Raw genomic sequence first — 27402 nt, forward strand, 5'->3', positions numbered from 1 at the left:
AATTATTTTTGAATGGAAAGTATGGGGAAATCCTTCTGTTAACTACAGCATGTCCGTGACAATGTCCTCAGAAGGACACAATAACTAATGTATTTTCACTAAGGATAAGCATAAGATTTAATGGAATAGATGAGCTGAAAACTCTGCAATGTTTGAATCTGGTATTTCTAACTTTGCCTTCTTTTCGCCTTATACAGGCCAGAAGATTTATTAAAATTTATGTAATTACAGCTTTGACCCGTAAAATCTGCATGGATGATTTTAAAGTCAAGGATGGTATAGCCTTGAGATACAAACTTTAAAGGAGGCTGTGAGTTATATCCTGAGTTATAAATCTTCACAGGATTGATGCTTGATGGAAGAGTGCAGTCTGCCACAGCACAGGGTGAGATTTGTCACCCTTACTCAAATTTAGTGAGTACATTGCATTTTGAATCTGCTCACTGAAATCAGAGAGAGAGATGATGAAACATGGTCCTTTCCAAAGAGCATCCCAGAAAGGTGCACAAATAAGTACTAGAACCCACTGGAAAATCCATGGGTGTTGGTAACGCTTTAAGGTTTATTTCGTGTCCTGCCAAAAAAATGGATACTTTAAGATAATATGAGGGAAGATTTTCCAATGCTATTATGCATTTAATTTCATTTTTATGGCACAGTTTTTCATACTCTACATGGTAACTGAATGCAGCACCTGGATTAAAAACATTTATGTCTTGTTTCCTATGGAGGGAAATCAATCCTCTCCATTCCATGATGTATTTCCTATGGAAGAAAATCAATTTAATGTATTTTCTTTTATGCAAGTTGGTTAGCGACTGTAGGAGGGGGGAAATGATAAGCTTTACATGAGTGTAATGAAAGAAAGTTATTTTGGATGGCAATTAAAATAATTAAATTTAGAATGAACACAATTATGCTTTCAAGAAAGATCCAGGAATGCAGTTTCTATGAGGTTTGAAATGGACTTTGTAGTGAGCCAGGACAGTCATGTGTCAGCCACCAGAATTAATTCAAGGAGACTGCAAGGAAATGAGTTTTAGTGAAAGCCAAATTTGATAGGTGCCCAAATGCCAATTCAGTCTCCTGAGAATGTTCCTCTGGTTCTCACTAAGGGATGAGAATAAAACCAGCCTCGCTGAAAAACATCCAAAAGACCTTTATATATAAAAAAATGCTCTTGTCCCTGCAGTGTGATTGCCTTGTTTTCTTTTTCCCCAAAGAGTTGATGATTGAAAACAGGGAGATAACTCATTGTGGTTCGGTTCAAGGCAAGAAGAAGGGTATCATGCAGCAGTGAAAAAATGCATTACAAAATAAAAATAGCCTGATCAAAGTTATCTTGATCTCTGATGGAAACAGGAACTCTGCACCATGCTGAAGGAAATGAAACATGGAAATGCAAACACCCCAATTTCAGCCTCAGCCTCCCTCTGTCACCCTGTGCTGGAGAGTGTCCACCTCTGGGCATGCACGTGAAACCCAAGGAGCTTCCCTAGGGGGACACGAGGCAGGGGAAATGTAATAGTTAGTGGGTAGGAAACTGCAAAGAGAAATCCGTGCCCCTGGTGATTTAATAAACCCATGGCAGAGGCCAGCGACAGACTGGATTTCCATGAGCAACCATTTCTTTCATTAGAAACTGCTCTGAAATGCAAACTTTCTGTTGAGAAACTGAGTTTCTTCAAAAAAAAGCTTCCTTGGACATATTTTAGTATTCTGAAACAACTGAACAACAAAAATGGGCTTTGCTGGTGTATTCCTCTGAAGGCAAAAGCAGACACTCTTTGTCACTGGTGTTGATGTCAGTGATTTTTCAGGCATTGCTGCTTTTGCCACTGGTAATTATTCAGTCTTAAACAGCAAACTCTTATTTACGTAATGAGGTAATATTCTTTAAAGTAGTTCTCATAAAATGGCACTAAACTTTGCTGGGATTTAATGTATTTTAATTTCTTTGTTGCAAATCTGCTGAGTTTAGGAGTAACCATTTTAAACATTTTTCTCCGCAAACCCACAAATCAAGATGCATTCTGCCTGACAGCCCCTCATTTGTAAAGATGTTGTCAGTCAGATCTTGTCTTCAGCAGCATCTTTCTTGTAAAGCTGTCATTCTGGAGAGTTTTCAGTCAAGAGGAGAAGAGGCATTAGAAATCAGAGCTTGGGATCTGCAAGTAATGTATGGAAGGGATAAAATGACAGCCAAGAATGCTCTGCACGTATGACTGGGGCATGTTAGCACCTCCTGCGAAGAAAGGGCAGAGTCACAGTTTTCCCTTTGCTTTCTCAGAGCTGCTTTCCTTCCTGCTGCCTCCCACAAGGGCTGGGGTGATGGTTCCAGCCCTGAGTGGGCAGGGAGAGGGCAGGAGGTTGCCCAGGGAGGTCTCACTCCAGGACAGGTCACCTTTCCCCAGCGTGTCTCCCGGAGAAAGCCTCTCCCAGGCTCATGCCCTGTAGCTGCTGCTTGCTGCTCCTCAGGGTGAAACTTCCATTTCCTCCCCTGCTGTGCCTGCCCAGGAGCTGGGAGCTGTTCTGGCTTGGAGTGCCTGCTGCTTGCTGCTTGCTCTGGGTGCATCCATGATACACTGCACTCATCAGCTGGAATCTAAAATACCCGCGTGACTGAGGTCAGGAAAGCTCTACAGGCTCCAGCTCGGAGTTCACAGGAGAAAACAGCACTTACAGCTCCTTTTTATGCCTCCAGGCGGTATTTAGCCAGGAAACCTCTGCCTTCTGGGTCCATCCATTCTCTCAGCTGGATAAAAATGGCTGATGTTTCTGTTTAAACAAGAAGCTCTGAATCAGCTGCAGAGCTGAGGTAAGACTGCTCATGAGGGGCATTTAGGAGGTGTGATGGCCTTGGCTGCCTTTTGGTGCTGCTTTGGGCAGCATTTGTGGTGTTCCACCACTGTGAGACCCATGTACAGCCCTGGGAAGGAGAAGTCCTCTTCCCACTGTCAGCACCTGGAGTTAAACCTGGTGGCTGCGGTGATCTCTTTCCTCCCTGCCAAGTGAGAGTATGGACAACAGGTAAAGCTCATCTGTGGTTGAGTTTATGAGAGAAAAGGTATTAGAAGAGACAGTACAAAAATGATGATATTGCATGATTTCCTTTATACTATTTTCCCTTGATGTTTGCACCTTCTGCAGGGAACAGCAGGCAGGGTGCAAAGTCCTCTAGACTTTTATGGAAAGGAGAGGAAAACGAGGAAAATTCATGAAGTTAGCAGCAAAGTTTTACTGGTTTCATTCTGTCTCAGATCACAGGATTTTTTTCAGTACTCAAGACACTTTATTTAAGTAATTACATTTGAGCAGATTTGGCCCTCAGCATTTCCACTGTGAAATCTTAATTTATCTGGGACTAATGTTTTTACATGGTGCATAGAAAATAATTTCAACCTTTCTCCAACTAAAGGAAAAAAGGAGATGGCATTAAATAAATGTCTTGGGTCATATGGAAACTTTGGCTTATGTCAAGGTTATTGTTTGTCTAGGGTGATAACGGAAATTAAATAATCTGAAGAATTTGTATTTTTGGGAAAAACTCACTCACACATAACTTATTATTATTAATGACATAGTTCAGATCATTGATTTTACATCCTGTATGGTTTAGCTAATGATTACAAAAAGGCCTTCAAAGATTGTATATTAATGGCATCAATTATCACAAATGATAGTCTTTATGAATTGTCATGAATATCAAGTGACACTTAGGATATGAACAACAATAGCATGTGATGTGGGAAGTTATGTGAAGCAATTAAGGTCATGAAAACTTTACTCTGTACCTCTTTTAAAAAAAGGTTATTCAATTATAATCATGGTCAATTCTCAGTAGACAAAATAAAAAAATCCTTCATCTGGTTTCCTTCTGGGCATTTGGTAATGGTGCTCCCACCTACTCTATAAGATTTCATCACATCATTTCTAGTGAAAGCAATTTGCACTGGCAGCACTAATTGAGTGGAAGTTTTCACACATTATTTTCGAAGGAATAAATACCCTGAGTTTTGCATGCAAACACATTCTTTGCTATCAAATTCCTCACTTCTAAGAGAAATTTTTAAAAGCCTAATTTTACTCATTTTTTGAAGGAAAATACAAAAACCAAGGGAATAAGGAACGAGGGAGTGTGTGATGCCTCACTATGTGCCTGTTGTGCCGTGTGATGGGTTTTGGTTGTGTTTGGCCCTGACTATCTGGCTTTGCCAACCTTACACAGCTTGTGCTACAGGAACAACACCTGGCATTTCACAGCGGCGGCAGAGTGACAATTAGTGCCTGCCATTAATTACCCCATAAATAAGCACTGTGGAAAGCCCACAAGCAGTCAAATCTCCCAGCTCCATGTCCTGTGCCCAGGAGGCTGCCTGGTAGCGGTGGGGACAGCACGAAGGTTGGGGTTCAGTGACTCCCTGCCCTCTGTGTTGGGCAGTGCTGAGGTTTGGGCTGGGGGAGGGCACTTTTGGGGGACACTGAGCTGGGCAAAGGGCTGGGGGAGCCACCTGTGGGAGGATGCTGCTGCTTTGGGTGCCCTTTGTGCTGGGCTGTGCGTGGGAGTGACCAAGATCCCTGAATTATCTTCACCGTGAGCTTCGAACAGCTCACAGACATTGCTGTAATTCACTGTAAAGAAAAAAAGAAGTTAAAACAGTCTTTTTTTAGCTGAGAAGATGAACTGTAAGAGTTTTGCTTTTAGGAGGCTTATAAATGCTTATGAGCCCCATGGATCTGTTTAATACTCTGTTCCACTGCAGTTTCCCTTTGAAGTGAGAGACTTCTGATAAAAGTGATGTACTTTATGCTTAGAGCAGGATTTATATTGTGGTGAAACGTGAAAATCCTTGGCCAAGGATATGGAGCTCGTTGCACAAGTTCCTGTGGTCAGGCAGATAAAGGCTCTCTCCTGAGGAACACCCAGGCTGCACCAAATGTCACAAACCTGTTTAATTGAAGAAAACAAATTATGGTTAAGGGCTAGTTCTTCCAAAGAGCTCCTGAAAAATGGAATTCATCTATTCTGATGTCTTTTCTCCATGGCCTAATAAGAATCCCAGCAAATACATCAGATAGGAGGTAAAGGGAACTGCTGTGATGAGAACAGGGTTTGTTCCAGCTGGGAGAGAAAGACTGAGACCAAATGTGTGTGGGGAGCACAGGATTCATGCTCCCTCACATGTGTGATGTTCGATCATGTGCAGAGGTGAAGATCTGCAGTGCCTTTCTTGGACTCATATTATAACTGACATTTTCCTACAGTTTCTGCCTTGGATTGATCTGTTACCTCCACATATGCCTGCTGGGAAGTGAGCCTGGAGAGTTTTGCCTGAGCTAAGTATCTATGGAATTGCATGGGGCATGTTCCTGGGGGTGGCTCTGCCATGAGGATGTTTTTTCACTTCAGCAGTCTTTCAAAAGAGTGATTTAAAGTGTTTGCTGACATAGTGTCCAGTGACACTCATCATGAAGGCCCTCATCCCTGCCACTGCTCAGTTTAGAAAAGCACAGAAATTAAATCACATTTCTGGCTCTGGGATGGTTTCTCTGTGGTTTCAGGAAAGCTGCTTTGCTGCCGTCTGTCTCCTTTGAGGAATGGAGGGCAGTGATGCTTATCAGCTTCACAAAGACTTTGTGATAATTAACATTTTGAGATGAAAAGCTACTTGATTTTGTAACAGGATTTTGGCTTATGTGTCTGCTGATTGGAGACAAGAAGAGCAATAGATGAAATTGCTCAAAGACAAGTCCAAATAACTTCAAACTCCACTGAGGTTTAAATAAACCCACTGTAGCACATTAATTTTTCTTAGAGATATGGAATAACTTAGAAAAAGTATTATAATGGACAAATAGAAATTTTAAGTCTCACCAGCTCTGCTTCCTTTCTTGTGCAGGGGTGCTATGAATTTTCTCTTCGGGCTGCCAGCTACTGATGCAGCTTCCCATCATCTCTTGCCATTAAACTCTGGTTGAGTTCAGTTTTCAAGCAAAACTCTGAAGGGGAGGTGTATAAAGGAAATGGACGCTTTGAATTTTGTGTTTGAGCTCTGGTTATCTCACTTATCTTTTCAATGTTTATTTCAAGCACAAACTATTTTTTTGTGTCCTGTGGTCCTGTATATCACCTCGGATCCAAATTAATGAAAGTACCAAAGCCATCTCCAGCTCCCTGGCTTTGACATTTTTGGCACTTCCTCGCTCCTCATTTGAACTGAATTTGTGGCTAAAAAATTGTAGTGTCATCCAAAATGCTGAAAAATCATTTGGTTCAAACAGATTTCAGTCTCTTCAAGGATCAAAAGCGTAATAGATGAAAACACAGTATGTCAGGGGCTTTGAGTGCTGATTTGAGACACGTCAGACCCAAATTTCCTGCTTCTTCCTTGGAGTTAAAATGAAATGCTAAAGATACACTTTAGAATCCAGAGTGAAATTAAGAGTCTTCCAACCATGCTGGTAGAAATCTTGTGCCCTCTGATCCCTTGCCCTGAGTTTCTGCTGATAGCTATTCAACACATTTCGGAATGCTTTCTTCTGTGTTCACACAGCTGATGTGAACCACCCTGCAAGAGAAACCTGAACATTCAGTGCTCTGCCTTGGTACAGCATGAAAGACATGAAGCAATTTAATGTAATTAATTGCTAGCTGGCTGATTAGATTTACAAGAAATTGTCAAACCTTAAACCCCCCAAATAAGCATTTCTCACCAAAAAAAAGAGAATTTATTATGCCATTAACTCTTTTCCTAGCAGGTTTTCCAAAATGAAATCACTAACTGCTATAAAATTTTTATTGCGCATTTTAATTTATAACTCACTCCAGTTAGGGAACATCTCAAAGACGTATTTTGGTGCTCTCTACTGTCATTCTTTGTCATTCATAGAAAAAGTATTTGTAGCTACTTATTCTATCCAGTCTGAATTGGAAATCCACTTTTCCTTTTGTTGTTGCTGTTGTTGTTTTGCTGTTGTTGTTGTTCTGGAAGGTCAGAGACAAGTGATATCAATGAAGAGTTTAGTTTTTAGAGGACTGAAGGGGAAGGACCAGATGCCTTCTGCAGACATGCAGCAACACAGGGGAAGAGGGTGAAGGTGAAGGCAAATCAGCAGCAATTCAAGGGATTTTAGTGCTAAGACAACACAAAAGGAGTATGGATTTACCTTGCTTGAGGCATCCAGGTTAGGAAGGTAATTGCACTGGGATCTCTGCAGTCAGCAGAGAGTCAGAGATGCTTTCAGGGGGAATGATCTTTTTCTGTGTATTACATGGGGTCAGCTGCAACTACAATTCTACCCAAGTGCTCTAAAATGCCCCAAGCAAGGCAGAGCCTCAGTGCTTGTTAGCGCTGCTTTAAGTGCTTTATGCTCTGCTCTCTGAAGCAGCTGAGGGTGCAGGTGTCTCTGCCTAAGCACCCACGTTAAGAAGCTCCAGAATATAAATTTTCACATGGGTAAAAATTTTCCTGCATGGGGGAAAATCATTTTGTGAGAAATAAAGCATCAGGCTTGCACATTTATTTTATGTGGATAACTACGCAAGGGACCTGGGGAAAGGGATTAAATATTTCAAATTGACACCAACTGCTTTTTGAGCTCAGCATAGATTTAATACTCAGTTCTGGTGCAGGGGGGCTCCAAGCTGCTGGAAGCTTGAATTTCAGTAAGGACATGAAACTTCAGCACCAAAAAGACAGGCTCTGATATTCGTAAGAGTAGTGGAAAAGTTTTTGACAGAAAAGTACATAAACAGAGACCAAGTCTGGGTGTTGATTGTATGAATAATGAATATTTCCCAAGTGTTTAGTGCAAGGTTCTCATTTCTTTCAGTATAAGGGGCATCTCTGTGGATAAAATATCTCAGGTATTTTCAAACCAACAATTGTTTACAAAATTCCTGGAAGATTTCCATGCAGTTGCAAGTAGTAATTGACATGGGAGAATACAAAAAGAATCAATATTAAAACCATCTTCAGAGCTCAGGAAATTTAGTCTGGGAGTCAGACTAATCCGAGCTTCAGAAATATTTAAACAGTGAAGTGCTAGTTGCCTCTCAGTGGATTTGGCAAATGAATATTTCCACTCTCTGTTATCCAGGCTGCCAAGACCCTGAAGTTTTTCCTGCTGTGTCTGAATTTGCCTTCCCTGGGCAGCCCCCCCAGGCCATCAGGATTTCAATGGCTGTGGGCAGCATGGTGGCCACGCTTGGGGCTGGTGGGATCAGAGAAGGGGAGACCCAATTACAGGGTGCTTTCTTTTTCACCCTGAAAGTTTTCACTTGGTTTTCACTTCAGGCTCACCCCTAGCCCTACAGCACAGGGATGTGTGGCCAGTCACACAATTCCTGTGTTCTTCTGATGTGGTGTGGTGGGAACTGCAGCTGGAGCTAGGGACTTTTGCAAAAGGATGAGCATTTCCAGCTGCTGGTATTGTTAGACTCTAGCACTGCTGACGAGAGTTTATGGGATTGCCTTTGAAACTTACCGCACAGACAAAGCTCAGCCTGTTTTCTCTCTTTCATTCCTGTCAAATACTGACTGACTGCTCTTTCCCTGCAGCTGTCAGGACGAGACACCAAAATAGGAAGAGCACACTTTCATTATTTAAGTGTCAGACAGAGGGGTATGTAGCAAAAGGAGATGATGGGAAGTATTCAATCCTTCAAGCAAAATGCTTAGGAAAGCATTAAGGCACTGCTGAAGGCAACTGAGTGCAACATCTTGGTGCACCAGCTCTGCTGACACCCGCTGCTCCCACACTGCAGGCAGCAGGTGTTTGTGAGAGACAATAACACAAATGTGGGCACAGTGCTGAGAGGTTACACATCTCTTAACTGTCACCTCCTTCATCCCATAAGAGGTTATCTATAACACAAACCAAACATAGCATTGCTTCGCCTGGCTGGTGTGCCCAGTCTGGGCCTATATCACTCCGTGATGGCTTTTATAGATAATGATCATTTAATACATCTTCATTTTTCCTTTATGTATGTTAGTGTAAGTGATATTCAAGCAAGGTGATGATTTAGGAACTTTATAATAGCTCTTGTAGTGAAAAAATTGACCAAAGCCTCTTTTTGCACATGTTCATCTGCAGCTGCTGCACCTCTGCCTGGCATTTCAACGTCCCTCCGAGGGGAGAAACCCAAGTGTCACACAAACTGCACAGCAGGAGACGACTGTAAATGTGTTAAAGCCCTCAAGCTGCTCTACTTGCAGGTTTGGTTTCTGTCTTGCTAAACCTTCATTCTCCTGGCCAGCAGAAAGGGGCTGTGTGGGTGGGAGGGATGAGGATGGCACGCAGTCCCAACACTGCATGTGAGCTCAGAGGTGAGACTGTGACTCCTGGAAATGGATCCCAGTCTGGCTGGGCTGCAGGCTGGAGCCAGAGCAGCTCTGGAGCCCGAACTCAGACCTCGCTTTTGCACCCCTGTCTGGTGGCTGAGCATGCTGAGGCAGAACTGAAGTGCTGGCAGTGTTCAGCCCTTCCCAATAACCATTTTAAGGCTGTTTTGCAGCCACCCAAAGATGTGGAGTTTTTTTAAGGGGACAGACTCAGACCGTGCTGCGATGCCTGTGCACCGCAGCATGGCAGGTACAGCTGTGTCCCCTCCTCTGACGTGTTCCTCAGATGGATTTTATAAGCAGATGAATTATGAACGAGTTTTAGTTGTCAGGAAAATCCCAAGGAAAACATGACATTGAGCATCACACCACTCGTGGCATCCAGAAGTTATTTGAAAATTAATGGAAAATTATTTCCCAGTCAGCTCACACACACATCTGAATCTGGGTACTTCCAGCTGCTGCAATGTTTTACATGAGAGCATGTGCAGAATGTTTTTAAAAGAAGAAATATCCTTCTGCCTTTTTAAAAGTAATCTTTATGCAGTTGCACAATTAGCAGTTTCACCAGTGAATCTGCAGTTCATCAGTACAAGTGTTTAATGTGCAAACATGCAAATACTGTGAATTCATTGAAAGCTGATTAAATAACATAATAGAAGCAATACATTTTTTAGTGAGAATAAGCACATTCAATTTTATCTCATCATGAGAGCTGGTTTTAATGTTGATGACTAAAGATGAAATGTTGATAACACATATTTCTTGCTATAAGAATAAATTAATATTGATTAATGTGAGTGAATTATTTAAACTGTATTGTCATGTCATACCACTTAGATTTCCTCTGAATGATTTTAAAAGCAAGAGAAGCTTCAGGGTTACACAAATAGATGAGTAATTATATTTATTTTAAATTTTATAGCTATCTTTTTCAAGATTTTCTTCATCTGTATGCAAGAAATTTTGAGCCTTGGTAAAATTCTCATGCAGCAGCCTTTATCCAACTAAACTTGTCCTTAGTAGAACATGTCATTGTGGGTATTATTACTCTCTATTTGTGTCCATATTTCAATAATTGGATCAGCCTTGGCCAGACACTACAGGGCTTTCTGGGGGTAGAGTAGTAAGTGTTTAGTTAAATTCTGAAGTCTTTATGGGGTCGATGTGTTCAAGGAATTAAAATATTTGCACTTTCAATGCGTGTGCTGAAGTTGCTATATTGTGACCCTCTCAATTGCTTAATGTGTGAACGAAGAAGTTCAAAGCATGAAGGAAAAAGTTCCTAATCTATGTAATTTCTCAACATTTTCCTGTCTCTTCACATATGTGAAAGAAACCAGTAGGCTATATGATCTTTAAAGAAATCTAAGGTATAGAGACATCAAGTGTGGTGTGAACCTTTGGAGTATTTAGACTCTTCCGAAGGAGTGCTTTGTGGCATCAGGTAATACTTGAAGGAGAGCACAATAATGGGACAGTGTTTATCAGGATTTTTAGTAAACTGTTGTAAATATCAGCATGACAAAGAATACAGGATACAGAAGAAAGATTAGAAGGGATGCTGTAGGAAATGTTGTATAATTTCTCCATTTTCAGCGCAGAACTGGCAAGACTGGCAGTATTAGTTGGATAAGAAATTTTAGTGTTGCTGTGTGATTGGTGCAGGCAATGTGGTGCTCTGCAAATCGGCCATGACAATGACTTTCTACTTTTTGGGTTGCATTCCCCAGATCCCAGATTGGCTACGGAGTGTAATCACATGATAAGTCTGTCTTTGTTCAAGATGTTCTTGAGGATGCCTATCTTTCAGGGGCTTCAGTGGCACCGAGCCGATATTCAAAGACCAGCAATATTTAAGTGCTTTTCCAAAGTGTGGTGCTCCCCCGAGTTAGAGCGGTGCCATGGAAATGTTTCGGAGAAGGAAACAACTCCCTGCTATCTGCTTCTGCTTGATCACAGCCTTTTTGATCTGCAGCTGCCTGTACTTTTTAATGGACTGCTTCCCAAGTACACCCATGAGATGTCACTTATCCTCCTGAGGAGCAGAACACTTGGGCATTGCAGGGAGAGTGGTAATTCGGGAAAGAGGAGGCAGTGGATAGCTGTGCCCAGGAGGCACCGTGTGGCTCCGTGTAACCCAGATCCCTGCTCCTTTGAATCCTTTCCAAGCACTGCAGTGCAAATAACTAATAATAACAGAGCTGTTGCTGGGGGAAAGAATCATCCTTGTAAGTAAGTTCACATCAGATGGATGTGAACTTGAATGTTAGGCTGGGAGGAACAAAGCAGGAACCGTAAGCTTCTTAGATTTGCAGAGGCAGTTTTGTACGAGTTTTCCCAGCTTCCTGTGAGGAGAAATATTTTCAAAATGGGTCTGATAACTAATCTGATTATGGCAGCTCGCAAGTTAAATTGAAACATGAAATAAATGAAGGCTTTTGGAGTTATGAATTAATTAAAAAACTAATTAGGACAGATAAAAGAAATGCAAGTCAGGGAATTGTTTTTCTTATCTTGGAATAAGAGCATTTAAATTGAAAAGATGACATTAAACAAAGACTACAAACAACTGGAAACTGTGTTAGGAGAAAGATAAGTCCTAAAAGGGGATTTTTTGTTTTACATCATGATACAGATTTCCAAAATGTATTTCTGAAGAGGGAACAGCAGCTTAGAGGAGAGGATGTCTGTAGGCTCAGGGACAGCTGGAAAAGAAATGCTGAATGGAGAGTGAGTAGATGGGAGGGATACAGGGGTGGGGTGTGCCAGCTCCACTGATGTCTGTTAAGGGAGCAGCCATGGGTGGCTGTGCTGCTGTGCATCAGGATTTTAGGGGAGCATCATTTGGGGGGCACTAACTCCCATCTGGGTGGTGGGAAAATCCAAATCTGTGGCCCTGGGCCATCCCTGCCTGCACCAGGCACTGGTCCTGCACCATGGATGACTGAAGGACCTTGGAGCACCAAGATGAAGATGTTTTCTAATCACAAGTATGGAAAAGTTGCATTCAGACTTTTTCTTTTGCAGCAAATTGTACAGGAATGTATAATGAGTGCCTCAACCATCTGTCCATAATTCTGTGGTAAGAAAATGTTCCTGTGCTGGTTAATATATGCTAACAGTGAATATAAACTGCAATGAATGATGAAATATCTCTGCACTGACTGGAGGAGTCAGAGATTACCTCCAGAGATCAGATGAGAAGAAACTCATTGCTCTGAAGCACTGGAAAACAGCTGGAGGGGAACAACCTGGACACACTGACACCGCAGTGAGACCCTCAGTCCCTGGATCTTCCCCACTGGGCTTTGCACATCCATAACAAATAACTAGGGGGGGCTGCTCAGGAGGTGAGCACTGCAGGACTGGGGTCCAGACAGACAGAGGGCTCTGGACAGCATCCCTGCCATGGTGCTGGGGCACAGAGACAGCCAAGCTCTGCCACCCCACCCCGAAGAATCCTTTGGGTGCCACTGTCTTGAAAAGCCCCTCACACACCCCGGGCACACCTAATTTATGCTGCTTTAGACAGGTGACCAAATCCATTGCTACAGCTCCCTTGAAATGCAGACTGTCACTTGCTGTAATACATTTTAAAATCAGAAAGAGCTTTAAGCACAAATGTTCTTACCAGTAAGAAAGAGGCCCTGCTCAGAAAAGCTGGAAGCAGTATAAGTATTAAGGAAGTTAAAGCAATCATTAACATTAATATATTTCTCTCCTCACCTACATGGATATGAGAAAGAGAACCATAGAGGTGATGTATAATATTCATATTTCTTAATGCATTACAGGAAACTGTTCAGACACTGCAGAGGAAAGACAGATAAAAGGACTTGTACAGAGGAGTAAATGTATATGTCCCTGAAATGTGCTGCAGTATTGGGTGATCACTCAGCCTGGAAGACAGAGACTGCATGGCAGCTACCTGGCTCTGACTTATTGAATTCTCTGGCTGGTAGCTTGTATTTGCCTATTCTTGTTGAATTTTCTATTAGCAAGCAGCTTAAACCAAACCAGAAAAAGCCCAACCAACCAGCCAAACAAACAAACAAAAAAAAAATTAAAAAAAGAAAAAAAGATAGAAAATGCAATGGGAAGAAAAATAATTTCCTGAAGTAGGAACTGTCCAAGATCACAGTGACCAACCTAAAAACCATTGCTCAGAAGGGCTAGCCTGGATTCTGTAGTCTGGCTATGAAGTTCAGAGCTAATTGAACTCCCTCTCTCACACAGCAGCTGATTTTAAGCTTAGCTGAAATCTCTCTCAGTTACACTCTTACTGTGTGGTGGCACAGGGACTCCTGTGATGAAAGCAGAGAGTTAATGATGTTTTCTTGGCTGGCTATGAGAAAAAGCATGGATGGGCTTCTGTTGGGAAAGGAAAACGGAAAAGGAAAAAGGAAAAAGGTCTGCCTGAGGAAAACGCAATATATCCCTGAAGCAGAAGATCATGGAGAAAACTCCACCTTGCAGAGTTTTTATAAAACAGTGTTACTACCTTATGAAGCAGCCTACCTCTGCTGTGAGCTAGGAGTTTAAAAACGACAGACAAACTTGAAGGAAAAAAAAACAAAAGGAAGAATTACAATAATAAAATATACTGTATGAAGGGTGAGAAACTGAAGCCTGGCTTAATTGACATAAATTGTCAATGAAAAATGAATGGGGTTCAATAATGGATCTTCTCACATTTTATTATTTTTGTTCTAGTCATATAGTTCAGAAACTGGAGAGAGTGAAACAGTTTTTTTTAAACTCTCAATTTCTTTGAATTTTATGAGAAGTTGATAGTTCAAAACATATTTTTCCATCACTGTAACCTACAGAGAGTAGCACACCTTCATTTAGTTCTAGCAGTTTAATGAGCACAGGAAGAATTTGGATAGCTCCCAGAGTGATGAGGTGTGCGTCATGTCTAAGTGAAGTAAATCCTATGACTCTACAAAGATATTGTAGGAAAATGTGACCAGAAATTCTCTGGCTCAGTAGGAACAGTAATGACAGTCAATGTCAACTATTCAACAATAAAAATTCTGTTCAAATTAAGTTCATTATGCTTTGTGGAAGAATTCAGACTGTATGCATATTGATTGGATCAAAGAAAATGGGAAAAAGCAGTATTTAACTTCTGAGTTTATGCTTTTAGTTCATATAAATCAGCCTTGTCTGATCATAATCTGCGCAGTAAGTTTGCCACCACTGGAACTTCAAGTATAAAAGCACGTAGAAGTGCAGTATGTGGATTGGTGAGGTTTTCAAACATCCCTACAGCTCCTGAAACTTTCACTAATGCTAATCTGAAAAAGAACTTGGTTAAGTTTCAGTTTCTTAATCTTGGTTTTTAGAAGTTAAAATACTGAAATAGCCAAATAAAGGACAATTTTCTTAAATTTAGAGCTTTTGTCTCTGAAATAGATTTTGGGTTTACATCGGGGTAGCCTATTTTGTGTCTCCTTTAGAGTGTTTACACCTTTGGGTGACTGAGACACGTGACTCCAGCAGCTATATGTGCTGTTTTTAACAAGTATTTTCAAAAATATTTTGAAGACCATTTTCTTTTTGGCCAAACTTGTGTCCAGCAAGGTTGGACTCATTGTCTGATAGGAGGGAGACTTTTCAACAGGGACACTTGCCACTGGTTTACTGAGGAGACAAAAAAAGGAAGTGGGAACTGGTTTTTGAACCACTAGGCAAGTGTGTTGGTTTACCACACTGTAAGATGCCAACCTTGGACACAATTTTGTGAGGGTTGTGCTGCATAGTGGCAGGCATGCAATTTCCAATTGACTTTTTTGAGATTTTAGAATTACCATACAGGAGATGGCCTTTTCCCACCCTCACTTTACAGATCATAATGCCTTTTGTGTGTATATGTAACTATATAGAAACCCAAACTGTGTTTGAATAATGTAACATATATTAGAAATTAATGTTAAATCTGCTTAGTGCCAAAATAACCAGAGTGATACTAAACCATCACCAGTTTTATTTCATTAAACTGATTTAGCACAGTACCAAGGACAGAAACAAGCACTAATTGGACAGCAAACACATCTCAATTATCTATGCTGAATTAGGAAGCCAATAAAAAGCACTAGGTGTTACCTTCATTTGTAAGTGTTCCTGCTCCACTCACTGGCCTTTTAACTCTGAATCACTCCTGACTCCTCAGAAGAAAGAGGTTTCTGCTTACTGTGCAAGGATAAAGTACAACAGAAATACTCTGATCTGGAATGATTTGTTTGATAAGCCAGATCACACACCTCTTATAAAACTTGGAGAATTCAGCGATCTTTTTCTGAAGTGTAATTTAGCTAATTAGCAAAAGCCAGCCTGGTAATCAATAGAATCACTTGTATTACAGATGGCACTAACAAAACCTGTACTAGTTAATAAAACAAAAGGGTTTGCTTACTCAGCTTTAAAAGGCAGAATGACTGGTAGTTGCCAGCTGCTTTGCTGAAAGTGCTGTATAATTCTTATGAATAAAATAGGACTCAGTTTAGAAGACTCTTGCCAGGTTCAGAAGTGGTGATAGCAGAGAAACAAATTAGCTTCCATGTGTTTTGTGTCTCCAAAGAGAAGAACATTCTGCAGGCTCACTTTTGCTTTCCTTTCTAACAGCAGCAGATCTCTGTGATTGCCAATGACGCAGAGTCTTTTCTATGTTTATGTTATATGTGTTACATCCATTAACTAATCTGAGAAAAGACACCATGCAACTAATGTTTAAAAGGCGCCAGTCCAAGTGTGCTGTCCATGGTCCTAAGCCCAGAATCCCGTCCCTGCTCTACCTTTACCTTGCAGCGGTGACATCTAAACTGCATGCAGCCTTTCCGCTGGGTAGCTACCCCGGATTCATCAGGAAATGTCATAAACTGTAGATCATATTTAATATTTAGAAAGTGCGCTAAAGACGAACAACCTTGTAAAGTCTGTGCTCATTTTCTGGCTGTTTAAAAGGTACCCAGACATGTGAGAAGTTCTGGGGTCTGCAATGGACCAGAAGGGTGGTGCTGGATGAGCACACTCACTCACGGGGGCTCTAGGGTAAAATGTGCTGCTTGCTTTTTGTCAGAAATCCCACTGGAGAGCAAAAGATTGCCCCTGGTAAATCAAAACTGACATGTTGTAAGACAAGAATTAATTTCTACATACTGGCATTTTTTTGATGGATAGCTGTTTTGTTGTAAACTCTTTGTCCAGCTGCACCAGCAATTGTTTAGGTTTGGATGAGGTGCAAGGGCACAAAGGCTGAATGGGCACTCGGGGGGAAATACATCAGCCGAGCACATGCCATCCCTGCAGCTTGGAATTGTACAGATGGATCTGACAGCAGCTTTCTGCAAGGAGGCAATCCATGCTGCTGAGATGTCTGGAAATCTGACAACAGCACTTGTAGCTGGATTCTTTGGAATAAAGAAGAAATAAAACTGCAGTATTAAGTGGTGGGTCACATTGCAAATCACCACCTTTTTGTGATCCAGTTAGGGTATGATATTTGATAATGGGCCAAGTGACTCATGCCTTGCATTTGTTTTCAGAGCAGGTACTGAAATTTGAGTCAGATCATCCCCAGAAGGACCGTGATAAAGAAACTTTTTTCTGAACATTCCACAGGCTCAGCCCCGTCCCAGTGCTTGTGAATCTGTCTCGAAGGATGCAGCCACTGAAGGGAAAATGCAGTGATAAAGGACTTTTTCTGCTAGCTTATTTTATATCCATGCTTGTGCTGGCCTTTTGAAGTGCAGTATTATGCCAGAACTTAATTGCAGTACTGTTAATTGCATGCAGAGCCATAAACACTGAGTTAATATAATGCATATGACTGAGTGTGTGTGTAAATGTCAGTCACGGATTACTTGGCTACCTTTTTTGAAATTAAATTTGTGAATGTTTCTTAGGAAAGAAACCTTCACCAATATGAAGTCTTTTGAACCACGGTGAGATTTAAGGCATTCAGGGAGATGACTGCCTCATCTGCAAAAAGACGGTGTGGAAAAATTTAACCTGCCAGTCGCTGCAAGCTCATCTTTGGGTAAGATTCAAATATATAGAACTATCAAAATCAATGAGGAATATCTCCTATGGGTTAACTGAAATATTTTAAGAATGCTGGCAGAAATAGTTTCGCAGAGAAGGTGTGCTGAGCTACTCCACATCATTGCCAGATCTAAAAATAGCGTTTGTAGAAGTTGCTTCTCCTGCAATTTTTACTTCTGTCATCTTTGCAATGTGTTAGTGTCACTTGTTCAATGTGCTCATCCGGTCATCACATTTTCAGATGTAATCACAGTGTTGTGCATCTCACTGCCCAAACCCGGGGGAGTTTCTGGTGAGCTGCTGTTCACATCCTGGGTACCAAACTGAAGGTGCTGTGCTTGGGGCAAAGGGAAACTTCACACTCTAGTTGCTGGAGAAGTTTTAAAATCCACTTTCACTGTGTGTGAAGCAGCACGGGGTGGATCAACTTTTTCTGTCAGAAATCCTTTACTGGCAAATTACTAATTAAGTGAAATGTGTGTGTGAAAGAAAGAAGTTTCTGCTTTCTGCCAAAACTCAGAGTTTGTTCTCTTTTTTTCTTTTTTTTTTCTTTCTTACTTTTAAATCTAGAATTGAAATATGAAGCATTGAAAATGAAAACTTGTAATTAAAATCCCAGAATATTTTGCTTTAGGAATGCTTCCTTTTGGAGCAGCAGCACCACCAGTAACTGTCTGTTACTAAATCTTGTTGCTTTAGCAGAGATTTATATTCAAGTGGCTGCTGCTCTTGTCAGCTGCCAGGCTGCCTTTCTGGATTCCCCTAAATCCAACTGCCTTGCTCTGACAGGGGCTTTCCAGTGGCTTCCCCTCCTTTTTGGACCCAAAAGGGACCAGGGGGGTGCTGGGCTCAGCTCAATCTTCCAGCAGTGCCTTTTAGGGAGGTATCCTCTCAATTATACACTATAGACAGCTTTAAGTACTTGTGTGCCTACAGCTCAGCAGCGTTCATGCATCTGGCTCTTCTCAAAACAAAGTGTTATCTCTTGGGATGGAATTCAATACATTCCACTTCAAGTCATTTGTCAGAGAATTGCCCTTTTCCATGCAAAAGAGGGATGCACTCTCATAGTCCTCATAATGCATTCAGATCAATCCCATGGAAAGATGGAGCCAAAGCAATACATCAAAACCCTGCTCCCAAATTTCTCAAACATTCCCAAATATTTGTTCCCAATTCACTTTGATAATTTTCCTGGCTCATTTTAGAGCATTCAAATCTTGTCTGGGAAGTGAATTCTAAAGTTAAAACTCAGAAACAGGATTTGATATTTATGTGTGCCCACATTCTTAGTATGAATCCTTGTGTTTGCTCCATGTGGGAACAGAAATACTGAAAGGAGAACCTCAAAACACACCTGGTTATAAATTTCTTGTTATTCAGGGGAGTTCATACTGTGGAATCTGGACTAGAACACATAGTGGATTTGGTAAAATACATAAGTAAAGTGAACATAATTATGACAGAGATTATTTTCAGGTTCATCATAACAAACTTCATTTACCTACCTACATCATTTGTTAGTCAAAACCAGATGTAATGAGGCATCTTTAAAGCAACCACTTGCTAAGTGTTTGCATCTTCTGTATGGCCAGGTTTGGCCTGGACAAAATGTCCCAAACCAAAACTCACCAAGCTGGAGCAGCAGCAGAGTGATAGCACAGCAATGGAGCTCCAAGTGTGAGAATAATTCAGCATATGGATGATTCTGTTGAAACAGAATGGCAGTGCCAAGAAAGCTGCTGCTTCTTGGAAGGTGCTGAGGACTTCTCTTCTGATGAGAGTCCCACAGTTTTTAGGTGCAGGGAATTACTATGGTGCTTGGAGGAGGGGGATTTGACAATCACGACAATTATGCTTCATTTTGTGAGCAATTCCAGGAGCATAAAAGGGGTCAGGGAAGAAAACTGTTGTTCCATGCTATGTTTACTGGGGTGTTGCAGAAATACTTTCCTCTTTCCCTGCCTTCCCAGTAGCTAAAATGAGAAAGACTTACTAAACCCAGTAAAAGACACTGAATTTTTTATACATCCATAGATTTTCCACTGCTTTCTGTCTTGCTTTTGAGAGTTCAGACACGCTGTAATGATTCAAAACTGTCCTTTCTGTAACTCTGTTTTTTAAATTAAACTGGGGGGAATTAGGCTCCTTTGATATTTCTCTTCCAAAGCCGGTTGAAAGTATGGTACACGTGAAAAATGAGATTTTAAATGGAAGGAGAATGACTGACATTAATTTAAACCCCAAACTAAAGAGATAATTGCATACAGTAAAACTCCTGTTACAATGAGGAGTTAGTCATAAGTGATTGCATAAATTTTAGAGATTAAATGATTTAAAAAAAATGTTTAGGATTAAATCCTGTCCTGAGTGGATCAGAAAATGCAGAGGCATCTTCCCGCTTTGGCAGTGATACTGCTGCTGGCCAAACTAGAATTTATTGGGGTGGACTCAGAGATTTGCTGAGGAAACATTTTGTTGCTTACCCCAGGCCACTCACTTATCCAGCCAGTCTTGCTGCTTTTTGGGCAGTATGGTATTTATTCCTTACTCCTTAGAGTTTCTTAGGCTTTGTATCCAGATTTACCCTCTGAAGGCCAAAAATATTCCCTAATATTTCCCCCTCCTCTTCTTTCACACCAAAGATTATCCCTTAGTTTTTTTAAAAGGCAGCTACTGACGTGGAATAGCAATATTCACTGTAAATATATTTTCCTATATGAATTGTGGAAGATCCCCAGCTTTTAGCACATCCATTTCCTGATTTAATCAGACCAGCTGAATTGATTTGAATTAGTGACAGGATTACTTAGCAATAGCTGAGGCGAAAAAAAGTTATGCTTTGTATCAGCAAGCCTTTATTCTAAATACTTCGGTAAAAACAGATAGGTGGCTAAACCATAATATGTGAATGAATCATGCAGATGGCCGGCAAAATCACAGCAGTGCTACATGCTAGTATTTATTTTGAAGTGTTGTATGCTTTGGAGTCCCATTTCATCTTAACACCAATCAGTCTTGCCAGTACTCATGAACAAAGCCTCTTTTCAAATTTAGTGGTTTTTTGAATGCTTATACTTAGATCCTATCAAATTCCAAGTTCTTAAAATAAAACAACAAAACAAAGTCTCTCCCCAGCCCAAAGCCTGATGTTTTCTATGTACCAGAGTCATTTTGTTTTAAAAGCAGAGATTAGGTTTGAAACGTCTCGGCAAAGGGGCACTTTCCTTTATTGTCTTTACAAAGCTTAGTGCAACAGCAGCTCAGATGTTTTCTTGGATTTTACTCGTATTATTAGAAGTATTTCAGTGTTCTTTACTAAGTTATCCCATCTTCAGTCTTGGATCTTCTTGTTCGTGGCAGACACCTCAGGGAAAGAAACAAGTGAAAATGTTTCAGTAACTTAGAAGGGCATGTTCCCATCATTTGGCTTTCAGACTTTCCAACGGCATAAAAAGGAATTTTGTTTGTAGTGAGATGTCAGTGTGACAGTTCTTAAAAAGTAGATCTGATGGGCTTCTGCTGTTGCTTGGCTTTGTTTCCTATAATAGGTAGATTTACCTCAAGTAAGTGTGTCCTGCACGAAATCACATTGCTCAGCTGGGTGTTAGGATGATGACTCACTCGTTTTTCTAGTCAGGGACATTATGGGGCCACGTACGCTTCTCCTTCTGAAAAAGGTCATTTTCCTCCTGTGATAGCCTTCAGCCTCCCTGCCCAGCCTGATGCTGGGCTGAATGCCAGCTGCTGGCACAGCTCGTGGGAGGGGCCCTCGGGAGGTCCTGTCTCTCTTTTCCATCCTTCTCTTAGATTTGAGGCAAGGCTCCTCTGTTGCTGTGTTTCTGGATGTTGTTTTGAGGAGGTGGGATGGAAACAGTGATGTCCTGGGTTGTGATGGAAATACCACCTCGTTTGAATGGGCAGTTTCTTGGAACTGATGAGTTGTGTCCCCATTGCCAAAAATTTGCAACCCTCTGAGCTCTGCTAGGGATGCTCTTATCCAGTCCAGCTCTAAATAGATACATATGTTCATCTCTTTTTTGTTTTCTATTGCAATTTGTTATACGTAAATTGATTTCTCTTCCTTTTTTTTCCTGCAGCTTCTCACATGAAATTAAACAGTCTGAGAGGAATAACCATTAAACCTTCATTTCTAATTAATTAAGTGGTTTAAAATCTAGGTCTTTTAACGCTCCCCTAATTAATTGTGTAAAGCTAGATACAAAGTTAACAAGGAATGAAAGAGTATTACTTTGGGGAAGCGCTTTATAATAAACTATCAAGCTATCCACCAAGTAGTGCAGAAGCTGTAAGACATTGGAGTTCTTACAGGCTAGAGGGGAAGTGTCTTTCCAACAGTAGCTGTGATGGGAGTGAAAACTCTCACACTTACAACCTGATTATAAACATGTAATTCCAGGTGAGCTCTGAGTTATTCAATGCTGATAATCCCTCTGTGTTCTGTTCTGCCTTCAGCCTCTTCTGCTTCCCCTCTCCTTCTCCAGCATCTTCAACATCTCCTTAAAAAAAAAAAAAAAGTGAGAAAAAAAATCTCTCCTGAGCATTCTGGGTTCTGCTTTTCACACAGCCAAATATTTGGTCCGTCCCTTCCCACTCGTGGATATCACATTTCATTGGGGATTTTTTATGACAAGTCCTTTTCATTGACAGCATGTCCAGCTATTCTGTTTCCCACCTTTTGAGACAGTTTAATACTTGACATTTTACAGTTTTAAAAAGTGTTTTACTCTGCCAGTCGATTTACATAATCCAGCAGTTCCCGATATTATTGACTACCTCACTAGTTTTTAATATTACTGTGAATTTTATTAATGATCACTTATATCAGCTTCAAAATGTAATGTACAGCAGCACGGAGCTAAGACAGACACTTAAATTAAAATTTATGCTGTAAGATCTCTCAGTTCTATAATTTAAATCCATTTAGCATGAACTTTGTTGTGTAGTGTCATAGTGCTTTTTTCACTTAGAGCATCTTTTGGAACAAAATCAAATCAAAGAACTTTGTTCCATCAGCACAGCCACTTTTACAGCCAAGTTTGTACTTTAATGGGAACACAACTTGAATTTCGTTTGAGATGGCCTATTTTCCATACACAGTAAATAAGGATATTCATAAGTCCTAATTCTTTGTTGATTATGTGACACTGGCTATTTTTTGATCCTGAATTCCTTTCTTCCCCCCCTGCCACTTCAATATCCTGAGACTGCAAAATACATTTCCATCAGGATTGTGCCTGGCACTGACTGAAACTTTCCGTAACTAGAAATAAAACTACACGACCTGAAATGTCTTCTGACAGAACAAAGCAATCCATCAGGTTACAAAATGGGTTTTATTATTTGGTCACCTGCAATGGCAAGGGACTGCACCGAATACCCCAGGATGTCTTTCCAGCCCAGTGTATTGTGATTAGAAACAAAGGAAGCAGCAAATATGTACTCCCTGACATCAGGCCTCTGCAATGATTCTTTGTTGGACTCCAAAGTCCATGCCAGACCTATTGTGTGGATAATCAAAATCCTTGCTATTTCCAGACCAGCTTCTCACAATAGTTGTACTCCATGAGAGCAGTGAAACCACAGATGAAGATTGGTGGGACCACTGGGGTGATCTAATGCACTCCCTTGCAGTTACAAGCTCCAAGTTATAAAGCCTTTCCATAAATATACAAACACAGGAGATAAAACTGAACTATGGATTTACCTCCTGTTTGCAGTAAAGGCAATGACAGAGCCTGTTTTACCCAGAATTTACTACTGAATTCTCCTTCAGCCCTTTTTTTTGCCTTGCCTTTGCCTCCACTCACTTCTACAAATCCAGTTTTGATGCCAGTTCTGGCTTAGACACTCTGGAGAGAATGGGAGAAAAAGAGACAGCATTACTGGTGACACTTGGGTAATGCATTTCCACATCCAGGCCAGTCCCTTGGCAGTTATGTGTCAAGAAATGGGGATGAATGAAACAGATTAGCACAGAGCGAGATTCCCAGGTGGTATAAATTGACATAGCTTCTCTGGGCAGCTTTTTTACTAACTGAAATTGTTTTTCACCTCTTGAAGATGTGAACCACAAATTGAAGTGATATGAAGATTGAAAAAGAAATAAACCCCATATCTTTGCTGTTTTAGTTTCTGAGTTTAGCCAAATACAGTCTCATTATGAGGTCTGTTATCACATTTTCTTCTGTGGCATCTGTCTCTCAGTAGAGAACACTGAATATTTGCAATTTCTAAGGACAATTTAATTAAAGAAAGATGTTCATTTTGTGACACCTTTGTCCCCTAAAAAGTAATTAGGAAAAGAAGTCCAGTGTGAGACAATGCAATCAACCATCTCCAGCTTAACATTATGAAAACTTGTTGAATTATTCACTTGTTTTGAGTGTTGTTGGTGGGTCAGGTGTCAGCCCAGGGATCATGAAGAAGTGCAAGAAACTGCCCATCCAGTGGGCATCCCCTCTCTGCATTTTCATATCAAAGTCCCGTCTCCTTGTTAAGAGACGCTGCAGATGCCAGTCAGGGGTGAAACAGAAGCGTGATACCCCACAGGAAGCAAAAATGATAATATTTCCCCCTGATGTTACCTTTTTTTAAAACAAAGGAAATTCTTCTCCCCAAAACACACTTGGCTTTTCCTCCTTCCTAAGCCAGTAGCACTCCTGGTGGTGCAGTGAGGCCGATGCTTTCAGTGATCAGATTGAGTGCAAATGCATCAGCCATGCAGATGAGATGCTGCAGCCCTGTCGTGTGTGCTGTTCTCAAAACACTAAAAATCCGTATTTCCCTGACAGGCCTATGTACATGTTCGGGTAGAGAAATATGTTGCAAAGGGCTGAGCAAGAGAAAAGAGTTTCCTACCCTTAAGACCGAAGCGTCCTATGGCACGAAGGTGTTTTGATTCTATTTCCTAATTTAAAAATGTGGTAAAAATTTCTAGGTACACCTTAAAATACTGGGGTTGGCAGTGATTTCTCTGGTTCTGAGGATTGCCAGGGGGCCAGCTGTTGCTGGTGTCTATAACTCACCTTGCAAAAGAGATTTTTATATTCCCCCAATTTGCCTTTTGGGAATCCAACAAAGCGTACAGCGAATGCTTTCAACATTTGTGCGCCTGCACTTTGAAGATCAAGGAAAGCCATAATAAAGTCTGTGTTTAATAATATAGAAAGAGCCAGTAGCCTCTTTCTGTACGAAAACAGCTTTGAAAGTGTAAATGGATTACCAGTTAATTGTTAGAAATACATCTCCCTTCAGTTTCCCAGGCTGCCTCTCACCGAGAGCCCAGGAGCATGGTTGGAGGATTAGGGAACCAGCAGCTATTTCCCAGCTCTGCTTAAAGACCCATTTGTAGCCGTGTGGCTTCGTGCTATTGAGAGTGCTGGGACTCCAGCAAGCACCTACAGGCTGTCTGCAGTAATTTACTGAGCAGCTGGGAGGTAAATGATGACATTTCAGAGCTCCCACAGAAGGAGTGAAGCTCTGCCTGTAGGCCAGTGCTTAGCCTCAGCCTGGATAAATGAGAATTAAATTCTGTAAGGGAAAAGGAAACAAATAAAGAAATTCAGACCCTTTTTCTTCACAGAAGGATGTACTGGTTGTACAGTACAAGCCCTGATGAGCACCTTCTGAAGCTGGGCAGTGTTGTTTCAAGTCTGTTAATTTCTTGACTTCTCAATATCATTGACTAAAATTAAAGGAAGGTTCAGAACATGCCTGTCAGTGCCTAGATTGGTCCTTAATTTGAGATGGAAGGTTTTAATAAGTTTGGTTCAAACTGCTATCAGGATAATGGGTAAGTTCTGGACTGCAAAGATCCGCGTGATTTAGACAATGCCTCAAATCCCAAGTAGCTCCTTGGCATTATTGTTTTCATATCAGCCACATCTATATTGTGTATAAATTGCTTTGGGATTCTTGGGGTGAAAGGCTTTAGATAAGTGTAAATTACTGTGTGGCCTGTAATTATTTTGAAATGGTGATTGCTGTGCTGCGCTTTTTATTTGTATTGCAGGGGATTATGATTCTGCTATAGAGATATGGCAGCTTCGGAATTGGGGGAGAAATACGTTTTGAGACTTTGATTTATGTTTTTCTATTCTATTCTTTGAACATAGGTAGGAGGGCAAGAAGGAGAGCACAGATGTTTTGTGAACGTGCTCCTGCAGCGTAATTCATCTTTGAGGCTGAAACAGCAGGTTTATAAACTTGGTTAAGCAAGCTCCAATCCCTTCACTGTTTTTCTTACACCTCCTGGAAGCACTTTTGACAAATCACGCACTTTAATAAAAACATATTTTTGAATCAGTTTGGAAAACATACTGCAATCAAAATAATGGCTGGATTACGTGTTTGGAGCTGGTGTCCTTTTATTGTGTGTGCTGGATGGCCGTGTTACATTTGCCTCAGAGGTTGTGAGTAAATGCAATGAACAGTGTTTGCTTACAGGTACTATAGCTGTCAGCCTTCATTTGAGGTCTTCAGCATCCCAGTAAGCATAAATTGTGGTATTTTCCTGAGAGCAGGATAATATAATTTCTGAATTTAGTTGTTAGAAGATTGCACAATTGCTAGAGAATATGTAACTGCATATGACACTTAGTTGTTCCTGACAAATTCTGCTCAACATTGTGAGTCCCACAGGTCTTCAACAGCTCTCTGGGATTTACTAAAAGGCTCACAGCCCAAAAGAAAAAAGAAAGCCTTCTGATCTCACATCTTCCTTGGTTAGTTTAAGCCTTGTCACACTGACTGGAATTTACACTGAAACAGTTCTTGGTTTGTTGCAAAGCACAGGAGTGGGATCCACACAGTTTTTCCCCGCATAATGTTCTGTTTTTTTTATAAGCAGACTATAAAAAAGGATGTTAAGGCACAAGGAAATTATTTCTATGCATGTTTACATGATATTGGGATGAGCAGCTGGCAGTAACGTTGTGTCTCATTAACAAAGCATTTTTTTCTGACTGGTTGGATGTGATCCTTGATGTCACTAAAAACCCCTGATGTAAGTGTGTGAAGATACATTGGTACTTGCAGGTAGGAGGCAAACATCATTCTAACTAAAGGAAGTAAACAAGTTCCAAATGATTTTTGGGCAGCCAAAACTTTCACAGCTTGTCAGCCAAAGTGCACCAGCGATCTTGGTGGCTGAGCAGTGTGGGCTTGTGATTGACACACTTCTGACTGAACAGAAAAACAGAGATAAGGGGGATTTCAGATGCTTTCTTATTGAAAAGGCATCACAAATCTGGAGAGACTGGGGAATTTTACACATGGAGGAAGAGAATTGTCTTCCATGAACATGTTAACAGCAGCACTTACGGATGTGAGCAATAGGAGTCAAGGGCATGCTCAAGTCTGGTCCTGGACTGCAACCCCACTGTTGACTTCATAGCCCATTGGTAGGGATTATACATAAAATGTGAGGTACAGTTTCTCATTCGTTACTGAAGCTTAGGGCAAGTTCTCCTTTCAAATTCCTGTGGTTTGTCTTCTCCCATTTTCAATGAAGTTGTTTAAGTTTTCTTCTTCACCAGTATTTTCTTTGTACCATCTTGCATTTTAATTTCCTGAAGCAACAATTTGAGATGATGCAGAACCCTTATTTCACCAGATGAGTTCACTTTTTGTGATCAGAACAACTCTGGCAGCTTGACTGAGCCTCTGCTGTTCTCAGGATGCTCTCTCCTGCCCCAGAGGTGGGGAAAAAAAAGCAGTGACAGCCACCTTGGAAATCTGAGCTTTTGACATGGTTGTTGGCTAGCCCATCTTTCACCCTGATTAATTAAAATTATGGGTTTTGCCTCAACAAAGGAATATGTTGTGATGGACCTTTGCTTGGACCTGCTATTGCTTCCCTGATGGTCCAGGCCTGATGTCCTAAAGTGTTTTCAGATAAAGGAAAAGGCTGATCTGTTACCCTGCCTCAGAGGTGGTCATAACACATGGACACAGGATAAGCCAAACCGATAAATTCTGTGAG

The 27402-nt window shown here is 41.0% G+C and overlaps 1 long non-coding RNA gene across 1 annotated transcript; it reads right to left on the reverse strand.

Moving 5' to 3' along the window:
- Positions 1 to 3474: 3474 nt before the first annotated feature.
- On the reverse strand, positions 3475 to 7318 carry LOC120755241 (uncharacterized). The gene is made up of 4 exons (XR_005701692.1): positions 7168 to 7318; positions 6825 to 6985; positions 5876 to 6569; positions 3475 to 4948 (listed from the first exon to the last, which is right to left on the reverse strand). It is a non-coding gene; the product is annotated as an uncharacterized LOC120755241 (long non-coding RNA).
- Between the last annotated feature and the right edge of the window lie 20084 nt (positions 7319 to 27402).

This window comes from Hirundo rustica, chromosome 7 (genome assembly GCF_015227805.2).
Source record: "Hirundo rustica isolate bHirRus1 chromosome 7, bHirRus1.pri.v3, whole genome shotgun sequence".
Lineage (NCBI taxonomy): Eukaryota > Metazoa > Chordata > Aves > Passeriformes > Hirundinidae > Hirundo > Hirundo rustica.